This window comes from Rhipicephalus sanguineus, chromosome 1 (assembly GCF_013339695.2).
Source record: "Rhipicephalus sanguineus isolate Rsan-2018 chromosome 1, BIME_Rsan_1.4, whole genome shotgun sequence".
NCBI classification, from domain to species: Eukaryota; Metazoa; Arthropoda; class Arachnida; order Ixodida; family Ixodidae; genus Rhipicephalus; species Rhipicephalus sanguineus.
Window position 1 is genome coordinate 330,423,991 of NC_051176.1, and position 11,155 is coordinate 330,435,145.

The 11,155-nt window shown below is 43.1% G+C and overlaps 1 long non-coding RNA gene and 1 other non-coding gene across 2 annotated transcripts; one reads left to right on the top strand and one right to left on the bottom strand.

Annotated features, from left to right (window-relative positions):
* The first annotated feature begins 4 nt into the window (after positions 1-4).
* On the top strand, positions 5-7,461 carry LOC119379540 (uncharacterized). The gene is made up of 3 exons (XR_005181234.2): positions 5-61; positions 172-269; positions 7,365-7,461. It is a non-coding gene; the product is annotated as an uncharacterized LOC119379540 (long non-coding RNA).
* A 3,146-nt stretch (positions 7,462-10,607) lies between these two features.
* Positions 10,608-10,678, bottom strand: Trnar-gcg (transfer RNA arginine (anticodon GCG)). Its single transcript has one exon. It is a non-coding gene; the product is annotated as a tRNA-Arg (tRNA).
* Positions 10,679-11,155: the final 477 nt, after the last annotated feature.

An 11,155-nucleotide genomic window follows, 5' to 3' on the forward strand; every position in this document is an offset into this window, starting at 1 on the left:
CCTCTTCAGGATTTTATGGACGGCCGTGGACTACTGAACAACGCAAAGACCTTTTTCAGAGGTAAGTGCTGTACGTCTGGATAAGAAGTGTTCATTTCACGACATTGAATATTTGTTTTGTAGCTGCTGTTTTTACCAATTTGTCAGTCATGCACGTATGTTTACTTTTAGAATGAAGAAGTTGGGCCTGAACACCTATATGTACGCACCGAAAGACGACGTCAAGCACAGAGCATATTGGAGAGAGCTTTACACGGTGGAGGAAGCCGGTAAGTTCTTTGAATGTGTGCGATGATGTCGGACCTTATTTAGTATTTAGTACATTTAGTATCTATTTTCCAGTGACTGGTATACCGGTGTCACACGGGCACTTTTGTTGGCGATCAGGGCCAATCTGGACCGGATTTCTTGATCGCGATCAACAATGGTCGCTGTTATAATAATCCGTACCGAGCGTGGCGCATACGTCAGTCGCGATCGCGATCGTCTTGATTCCGATCGGGTCTGATCGTGATTAAAAGTGGCCGTGTAGCAGCGCCTGATCCGGATCGAGCCGAATCCAGATCAGCCCTGATCGCGATCGAAAGTGTGCTTGTGACACCGGTATTACTTATGCATCTTGGAAAATTACCAACATCTTTAGCGCAGCATGTGCAACATAACCTTGCATTGCACTTCTTGTCACAGCTAGTCAAATGTTGCAAAAAGGAAGGAGCAAGAAGGTTAGGAATTTTAACTAACAAACAAACCTGTGGAACGTTTCAAAACTTGGTATGTGAGTCACCATCACATGTAAATTAAAACACAAACGAAAACATGTTTTATGCATGATTACATCAAATATAAACTGTGCAGCGATTGAAATGCTAAATTGAGGGTTCGTGGCTACCGGGGCTTTTTGCATCACTGCTGAGCATAGGGGACACTGAGTGAATGGTATAAGATGAAACCAAGAAAGTCTGTGATGCATTGTGACTGAATTTGGTCTCATAGTGGTCCCCCAGCACTCTCCAGTGTTGTACTGGCTGTCATGGGGTTGAGTATCGTGTTTCAGTTGCATATCACTGTATAATATTGGGTTTTAAAAACAGCAACAAAGACTTGGGCCCAAAACTTCATGTGTTAATGAATCATGCACTGGGTAGCATAAAAATGCAGTCTGCTCATTTATTATTTGTTTTTAAATTTACACAAAGTACAATTCAGTACTGTATTGCATGGTAAAGCTTTGTCAGGCACTGCCACAATTAGTTGATCTCTGCATGGTCATTTATGGTTACGTCTACCTCCAATGGAGCAATACACTTTTGAAAGGGGACACTAAAGGCAAATAACAATTCATGTCACAGTGAAGGCTAGTTTATCACAACATCTAAAATGGCAACCATTATCAACAACAGTGCTCTACTTACTGAGACATTAAGCTAAATGTATCACACGATGAGCGCCACGAGCGGGACATTTGGAAATGATCCCGATGACGTGAGAGTGTCCGACTACAATAATCACTCGTAATCAAACTAGCTGCAGTTAAAAAAAGAACCTTCCGTGCATCAGGAGACGTAATAAAATGCTGCTTGTTCGTGTCTGTTTGATTCATGGAAAAAAGAACCTCTTTGGCATTGCCATGCGGAACGGCGCGCCTGGTGCAAAGGTTTCGTTTTCGCCGAACTGCGCTTTGCCTGGCGTCCTGCTTCACTAACGCGGTCGCGTCTCAGTGGTAGTTTCGGTATCACATACTGCCACGTGTCTTTTGCGCGTTCGTGAAAGTTGCTCTGACAGAAAATTTGACAAAATGCATGTGATGTTGCCGAATGCCCGAATGGTGCACGCTGCCGTGTAGTAAAGGCTGGCAACGTTGGGCACGGCAACAGTGACGTGAGAAAGGCCGCTTTCAGGCGGGTGATTTGAAGTGCTGTAACGCGACACGGGCCACTAAAACATTTTTTTTTTTTTTTTTCAAATAAGCACTTCCTTGGCACAAAAGTAACATTACGAGGTTTCTAGACTGCTATTTCAACAATCAACGTCGACTTAAATATTGCCCTTTAGTGTCCCTTTAAGTTGAAAGTAGAATTATGTATGGCTTCTCCTTATATGGACCAGCTACAATGTTGTCCTTATAAATACAATTCTTTAAAGTATAAATTGTATAGGAAATGTGTTAGAGTACAAACAGATTGTGACCATTAATTTCACTGTAATATCCAGCAAATTATTTTTAGGCCAGGGTTCTACCCATACACTCTCCACCAGCTTGATGCCGAGTTATGAGGTTGTCAAATCTACCTTTCGTTTGTGCAGCTTGGTCAGTGTGATGTCACTATGTGTGTCATGTGCGTTCTGTAACTGCTTCAGAAAGTGAAGGAAAATGATGTTTGATTTATACATAATGGACTTTTTCCGGGTCACTAGTCTGCACATGTGCAGCGGTAGTGACCAGACTTGTGCCATATGTTTTGGTGGTCACAGCGATGGCAGGAGCGAACCGAGTGACATGTGGCGTTGCAAGTTTGCAAATTACACTAAGGAAAAGTGCGAATACAGGCCTCCGAGATTGTCTACCGGTGCGCGGCGACAAATTTTGAAGGTCACAGGCCACCAGTTTTCAATTTCGGTGATCTCCACTGCAAGTGCTGTTCAGACCCAGACAAGGTCCATTCACTGAACCTCCTGCACCAGGTCCTAGTGTGTGCCTTACAGTGCAAAATGTTGCCGTTACACCTTACCTCCAGCACAACAGAATTTTGGGGGGGTTTAATTTTCTGCAGAAAACAAATGGAGGGAACACTGGCCACTATGATTAGTCATTTACCATGGGACTGACGAGTGGTACGTGGATGTCTAATCTACGTGCCTATGGCTTCAAACATTTTTGAGGTGTTATATATAATAGTGTATGTCTTTCTAAATTTCTGATTAAGTATGTTCTTCCAACTGCATGAACGTAACAAGTGTCTGGGTGAATGCATAATTATTCCGAAATGTTGCTTTAGGCAATACATTTGTTTAAATTGGGATGTAACTTGCAAAGCCCACAAGGTCGATTGAAGCCAGAAAGACCAAGTTAAGTCTAATTCATGTAGTACCCATCATTTGCAATCTGCAGTGTTTCTAGAATGCATAAGGTTCTTTTGCCATGCGAAAGTGCACCTTTTGTAGACACTAGTGCCAGAGTTCAGTCTACATGTAGTACAAGAATTAGTATATGGATGTGTAAGGAGCTTTTGTGCCATTGCCGTGATCATGGTATGTCAACGTAATTACATGCACATGCATCTCATGTATGGACGATTAGAGGTTCCCGAAGATGCGCAGTGTAGCTATCTGTAAAAGTGACGAAGTCAATGAACGTAGCTTTACGAAACCCAGTGCAGTTTTCTGGCTTCTGTCACTGGCATGAGAATTGAGCACACATACAGTGTCCCTGCAGAGCACAGTGTGCATACCAGACCATGGTGCATGCACTGGTCTGACATATTTTGCTTGTACTTGATTGATCGAATCGCAGCCAACTGGAGTAAACTGAAAGTCTGTCTTCTGTGAACACTGGATGTGTATATGTACTAATGTAAGCTGGAACACCGAATTCATTTTTGTTTAACGATTACTTGTAATGCGCTGATATGAACGCGACATGTTGAATTGCAAGAGATGCCTTTCTGCTTGAGCATTAGCGTCATGAACTTGGTGCTTGCCAACTGCATTTTAGCAGCTCTTAGTCTTAAAAGGTCATTTCAGTGTTCCAGCTCATAGTACTCACGACTATACATGTGCACACAAGGAAGTTGGATGTCGCGTGTAGAATGGCAATTGACCATCTGGTAGCTTCCCAGAGAATATGCCACATAGTGAAATATTTAGAGCTGTTTGCGTTTGCTCATTATCAAAGGTGCTTTTATGCCATGCTTCCCACGGTCTGATCGTGTTGCCATTGCGTTTGTGAGCTGTCGTAATGCACTGTGCCATGAATGAGAGTGACAGGACCTCTGAGGAAGTCTACATGCACTCTTGTTTTTTTTTTCTGGCGGGAAAACTTTGTTGCCGCCATCTTGAATTTTGGTGCAGTTCCGGGAAAGCACCCCCACTCTACTTTGCTGGTAATTTCGACTTGCTGAAAGGGGGCACTGCTCGGGACTTGACAGTATTATCATTTTACTATGATGGCATTAAGAGCTTCAAAGTGGGTTTTGCCGTGACTGATTATGATGGCAAGCCATCCTGTTTGTTGTACATTTTTAGCTCTAAAACTGGATAACTGCACTTTAGATGAGTGGTAATTTTTCTCTCTTTTTGTTTTTCATTCCTTTGTGTGCAGTAATTGCTTCTCCTACTTATGTTCAGGAGAAGCTCTACTGATGCACAGTTTATCAAGCTATATGTTTAAATGCTGTTGAATGCAAAAGGGAAGCAAGGGGTATGATTTTTGTTAGCCACAGCCACATGAAACCAACCAGAGGAATGGCTTTACTTGTCTATGGCTTCATTTTGCTGCGATTCCAACACCTGTCGTATATAAAATTGCAATGCATATTACTGTTATTTAGGCATATGCAATGCAACTCAAGCAAGCTTCTATTCGCTTAGAGTCTTTGAGTGGAGCCCTCTCGCGTTGTGACGTCAGAGAGGGGAATAGGGTGCCGCCTCTTCGCGCGCTACGTTCGCTACGTGAAGGCTGCTCAACGCTACCGGCCAGTCTCTCCTGCTCGACATTAATAGACAGTTATGTTAGCGTTAGCGTGATAGCGGGGTTAAGGGAATAGCGTTACCGTGCCGCAAACGTTCGTTGCCGACAGCGCGTTTTAGTTTTAGCGGGATAACGTTTACGGGATGGTTTACGTGCCCAGCTGGGACGGTGGCGCCACCTGGAGGAGGGTGAATACGTTTAAAAAAAGTGAAAAGAAAAAACCGAGAATTCTCGCCTGTATCCCCGCACGCAGCAATATTACTCCTCTTTTTGGTGAAAATAAAAGTAAATAAATATGAACTAAGCACCAAAAGCGAAAATTTTCATGCTGCAGACTTGTTTACACCGATCTTCTAGATAGGCCTAGGGATGTTCGAAATGGGAAGCGATCTCAAAAACTACGCTAAGTTATTCGTAATACCGTGTCGTCGAAGCTACCTGAAGGCAAGCGAAGCCATTTAGCACAGTCGTTTGCTACGAAAGAAGTGGATCCGTCCACATCAACGCTAAATTCAGTTCGAAGCGGGCATCGAAAATCCGCCGCCATGTTTACGTACACTAGCCGTTAACCACGCAAACAAGCTAACGCTAAATCTGAAAAATAGCGTGCGTACGGTAAACGCTACGGTCGTTTACGGTACTGCGCATGCGCACTTCGATCCCGCTATTCGGTAAGCCCGCTATTCCGTTAAAACCGTAACTATAAACTGTCTATTGAAAACATTAGTGGGACAAGTTCATAAAGCAATTTGTACTGAACTGTTCACGCAAGATGCCCGGCGAAATCGAGCAGAGTTGCCGCAGGAGCACGTTTCAGTGTCGATCGCTCCTGGCGTTCGTTGCTAGCCATCAATGTGTAATCTGCATGTAGGCAACGATTCTTTTCGCGATTGTCCTGTGGCTGTGGCGCACTAACATGACTTTCCGACACATTTTCCGATCACTGATTTTAGCGTTCGGGATCGGCTACCGTGCTGGCATTAAAGCGCAATATACGTTATACACGACGTGCTGCGCATGTTCGGTTGCCAAGCTGCTACTTCAATTCAATTCCTGTGTTCGAAGTTTTAAGCGCATGACAAGCGGTGTGATGTCATTCAATAAATTAAACGGTGTTTTACAGGCAAAAAACCTTTGCTTAAAAAAATTTTCAGCAGCTGCTGTGTAAACATGTTGTAAGTACTTGATGTTTAAAAAAGAAATAAAAGGTTTGCGAGCACGTGTCAAAAGGGGATGCACGACAGTGATATGAAATATTTCGTAGGTTGTGCGGAGTTTTTTTCAGCATATTTTAACCCATATGTTAATAAATCGTTTGCCAACTCGTTTCTGGTCGTTTGAAAGTATGCTGAACAGATTAGTGTAATCATACTAACGTAGATAAATGAGCTCAGTGATCGACCCACGTCACGGAGGCAATGCAACCGACGATGTCATGTGATTATGTCATCATGTGACTTGACATTATGACGTCACAAATATTGGCGGTCTGTGATGTCAGGAGGACGTCATAAGGTGAGTCATCGTGTGATGATTTTTTTGCATCACTCGTGTTGACGCTGCCGACTAGGGACGCTGACGGTGAATTTTCGCTTTGATCAGAATCCAAAGCTTTCACTTTAAAATATTCACTCTTGTTACAGTGCGGTAAAGAATAGCACTATCCAGCCAAGGGGCCAAAAGAATGGTGGGAAGAGCTCTTTCTCCTCTTCATGGACATATTCGCATATTTTTCCTGCTGTTTACCAATACGCGTATCTCCTCTAATCATAAGGGAGCGAACTGTACCACGCGCTCCACTGCTGGCGTTTCATTCGGAGTTGATAGTATGTGTAACAGTTTAATGTGCATCCAACTCGCCCAATCTATGCTAGTTGTCCACAATAACACGCTGGTTGATTAAGTTGTCAATTTTATTTTGTCAGCAACATTTTTTGTACACGACTACAATTGGAGTGGAGTGTGAACTTCGTTCAAATCTGTTTACATAACGCTAACTTTTGCGAATAAGCCGTAAAATTGATCACACTTCGCTTCCAAAGCAGCGTAAACTCTCTTTAACTCGCTTGGCGGGAGGTTCGCGCTTTCACGTAAGCTATTTCAATGCAATCCAGCCCAGTGAGTGATGCTACAAATTGGTGGCATGATCCTGACCATTGACTCTGTGTATATAGAAGATACGTTAAATGTTAACGTTTCTTAACCTCCTGTAATGCTAGCAGCCATCTAAAGAACTATCATTACAATAAAATACAGCTAGTAGTCGAGGTACGCCGTGCGACGTGAGCGAACTATAATGAAAATCCTGCTGTTCTAGCCACAGCCTAGCAGACTACAAAAGCGAATCCCCGCCTTTGCGTCACCGAGTGCCGTTCGCAGAGCCGCCATTGGTGGCGCACCAGCGAATTGCATTTAGATTTTTGCTACAGAAAACTGCTGCTTTATCACGGATTTTGTAAATTTTGTAATTTTCTTCTTATCTGCTTTTTTTCCCCCACTCTTATTTCTGTCTGTAGTCTTTCTCTTTTTGTTTTTTGTTTTTTGCTTATGCATTGCTATTAATGGTCTCTCTGGCTATAGTCATCTGATAGTTGAGTTAGTGTTACCAGTTATTTTGCTCTTTTTTTCTTTCCTTATGACTTCTACTCCAGTGCATTTTTTATTTCTTTGTTTGTAGAGCACCTGACAAACCTTATCCAGGCAGTAGGGAAAACTCAGTCAACTTCTACTATGCCCTATCACCTGGTCTAGACATCACATATTCTAGTTCAAAAGAAGTCTCCTGCCTCAAGAGGCTAGAGCAGGTATGGATAGTAGCACCACTCTGCACAACTTATTTTCACTGCTGTATTGTAACATGGTGAGCATTGGACAGAAGGAACAAAACTTGATGTATTTATTGTCTTTCTGTTACTAACATTGTGCAGGTGGCTCAGTTGGATGTGGTGCATTCGCACTCCTCTTTGATGACATTGGAGCCAGAGATCAGTGAGACAGACAAAGAGGTGTTCCAGTCATTTGCACACGCCCAAGTGTCTGTCACCAATGAAGTCTACCAGGAGCTGAATCAGCCCAGTTTATCTTCTGTCAACAGGTGAGTGTCTGCTCCCGCTCTCAGTGTAAGTGTAAACAGTGGTGGTGGCCATGAATGCCCTGTGATATTGCACACCTCCCAGCAACCAGGTAGAAATTGCTGACTGCGATGAAAGCAACTGACTGAGAATTCGTATGTGTGACCAGCTGAGACGCTATATAGTGTAAAAAATTCTTTTAAACTGTTTATTAATGCTTTCTTAAACCAGTCCACAAGGCTGTATGCGGCTACTTTTGGTGATCATCTGCTTGCCTTGGTAGCTTAGTAGGTAAGGTGTCGCACGGCAAAGCTTAACCTTTGAGGGTCTTTTTTTCACGGAATGCGTCCAAAAAAATGTGTATTTTTTTGGCTAAATTAAATTCTTCAGATTAATCTATATAAGAATAGATTGTCTAAAATTTTTTTGGGAGACCGTAAGTGACAAAAAAAATCATTTGGGTTTTACATACTCATGGTTTATTCGTGAGTGATAAATGCTAAAAAAAAACCTATTGACTGTAAAAGATATGCATTGAAATAAACGTCTCTGTAGTTCAGACGTACAAAATAAGGCACGAAGTGCGTTAAGTGGAAACATTGGAGAAAATCCACTTTTGATCCCTCAGCATCGTCTCACCACGCACGTCTGCTCTTTGAGTGACGCTCCATATCAATATCTGAGTCTTAACTCGTATGACAGGCTGACATTTACTCAGATTCTCATACCTCACTTACGGCAGGGAAACGTGTGTGCACTTCCATAGCGAAAGCAAACTGCACGGGTGAGTGCACTGAGGAGGACTGTGTAGTTGTGAGCGTGTCCAAAAGCGAAAACTAGTGATGCAGAACTATCGGTGAATTGACTATTGATAGCATCAATAGTTTCTTTGAAACGATCGATAGTGTAAACGAACTATCGATTGTACTACTATCGACGAACTAAGAATAGCGCATCGGTTGATGTATTTGGGTTTAACGCAAAAGACTGTTAGCAACGTTTGACCCAGACCGCGCCACAATGTTTGAGAAGCTTCACAATTGTTTAGATCTTCTATTAAGATTATGCGCCGGATGCGAGTAGTCCATTTTATTCGACAGCTTATGCGACCACTACCCATAATGCTGGAAGCTTCGATAGCACTTGTATAAAAGCTGACGCGCTTTAACGCTTGGCAGATTGCTCGCGGCTGTCGACTGTTCTCAATGCTATCAGTACGCAGCATGTATCGCTTGTATTTTGAATTTTCATTTTCTGGGTACAAGTTCACTCAAATAAGGGGCCTATTACGCATTCTTGCTGCAGCATCTTTACCATTACAACCACGTGACTAAACTATCGAGGGTGTGATAATGGTGGGTTTCTGGCCGGCCATATTGCCAAATATTTGCGATAGCCTACTATCAGCTTCGCTTATTTATGACCAATTTTTTGGCAAGAGAAGTAATTATTTTGGCAGTGAAAATGGCGGAATATGTCCAACAATAAATTCACATTCCAAAGCAACCAATTACACCTTACAATTACAACTTAGTTATTGATATTATTATTATTTTTTTTTTCATTTTGAAATCATAAATGCAATATAAATTTGAAGCCGCACAGTTCCCCACACAACTGCTTCCTTTCCGCTAGAGCTGAACAGTTTGACTTTATGATCGTCTGTCAGCAAAGCACTCTGGTGATAGAACAATCATGTCAACTTTCTTGCCCTTCAGCCTGCTCCTCCGGCTCCACTATGTACCACGTGTGGGGAACCAAGTTTCATGTTGCAATCAGTTCGTGCTGTTGTTTTTATACTGTCGATAGTACCATCCACTTTACTATCGATAGCGCTATCGATATTTTTTACCATCGATAGTTCGATGTGACTCAGCTATGATAGCATCGTAGCACCATCGATAGTTCTGCATCACTAGTGAAACAAGTCCAAAACCTACGCCAGGAGACTGACACGGTTTTGTGAATCCCTGAAACGTGTAACGCAACCACAGCGCATCGTTTGTGTCAGTCAGCGCCTGTAGAAACAGGCGTAATCGGCCTCAGGGAACAATAAACGAGAGTAAACAAATGGTCACGCTTTGAGAGATTCTAAATTGGAAAGCCATCAGTTTTGGGGTTGCAACAAGTGGGAACGGCCGAAGAACGAAACGAAACTCGTCAGCACACCGCTGTATAAAGCATAAAAAAAATATGGAGAGACATCGGCGCAAAGAAAAATTCCACATATTCCCCAGCATGGCAGCACATGTCAAGCAAGAGAATGATCGGAAAAGGCGTGCATTTTAAATATACAGCATGAGTACATGGCGTCTTGACAGTCTTGTGGCTGTTGCGGATGATGTACGTGTACTCTTTGCCCTCTTAGGGTTAAGGACACGGTTCGATTTCCAGCCGTGGTGGCCACATTTCGATAGGGGCAAAATGCAAGGACACGCATGTACTTACCTAGGTTTAGGTGCTCGTTGAGGACCCCGGGTGTTAAAGGGACACTAAACAAATAACATTTATGTTAGAGTGAAAGCTCTATTATGACAATGTCTAAAACGGCAATATTATCAACAGCAGTGCCTACTCACCGAGAAATTAAGCTAACGTATCACACGATGAGCGCCACGAGCGCACATCTTGGAAATGATCCCGATGACGTGAGAGGGTTCGACTACAATTATCATCGTAATCAAACTAGCTGCAATAAAAAAGAACCTTCCGTGCATCAAGAATATAAAATGCCGTTTGTTCGTTTCTTATGAGAACTAACAGACAATAATGCCAAGGAAAGTGTAGGGGATGTTTTTAGTATAAATGTAAGGTAATTGTGAAGAAAGAAAAGTGGCGAAAAGATAGCTTGCCGCGGGCAGGGACCGAACCTGCGACCTTCGAATCGCGTCCGATGCTCTACCAACTGAGCTACCGCGGCGGCCATCCCCCCTCCACTTTATAATGTATATGTGTGCATTTAAACGGGGAGCGTCAGTCAGCGCTGCCAGTAGCCATGACTACTGGCGTCATGGCTACTGGCGCGCTGACTGACGCTCCCACTTTAAATGCACACATATACATTGTAAAGTGGACGGGGGATGGCCGCCGCGGTAGCTCAGTTGGTAGAGCATCGGACGCGTTATTCGAAGGTCGCAGGTTCGGTCCCTGCCCGGGCAAGCTATCTTTTCGTCACTTTTCTTTCTCACAATTACCTTACATTTATTACTAAAACATCCCCTACACTTTCCTTGGCATTATGTCTGTTAGTTCTCATTAATATTGTGTATAACACAGAAAACGAGCCCTTGATTAACACTTCTTTCTTTGTTCGTTTCTGTTTGATTCATGGAAAAAAGAACTCTTTGGCGTTGCCATGGGGAACGGCGCGCGTGGTTCAAAGGTTCCGTTTTCGCCG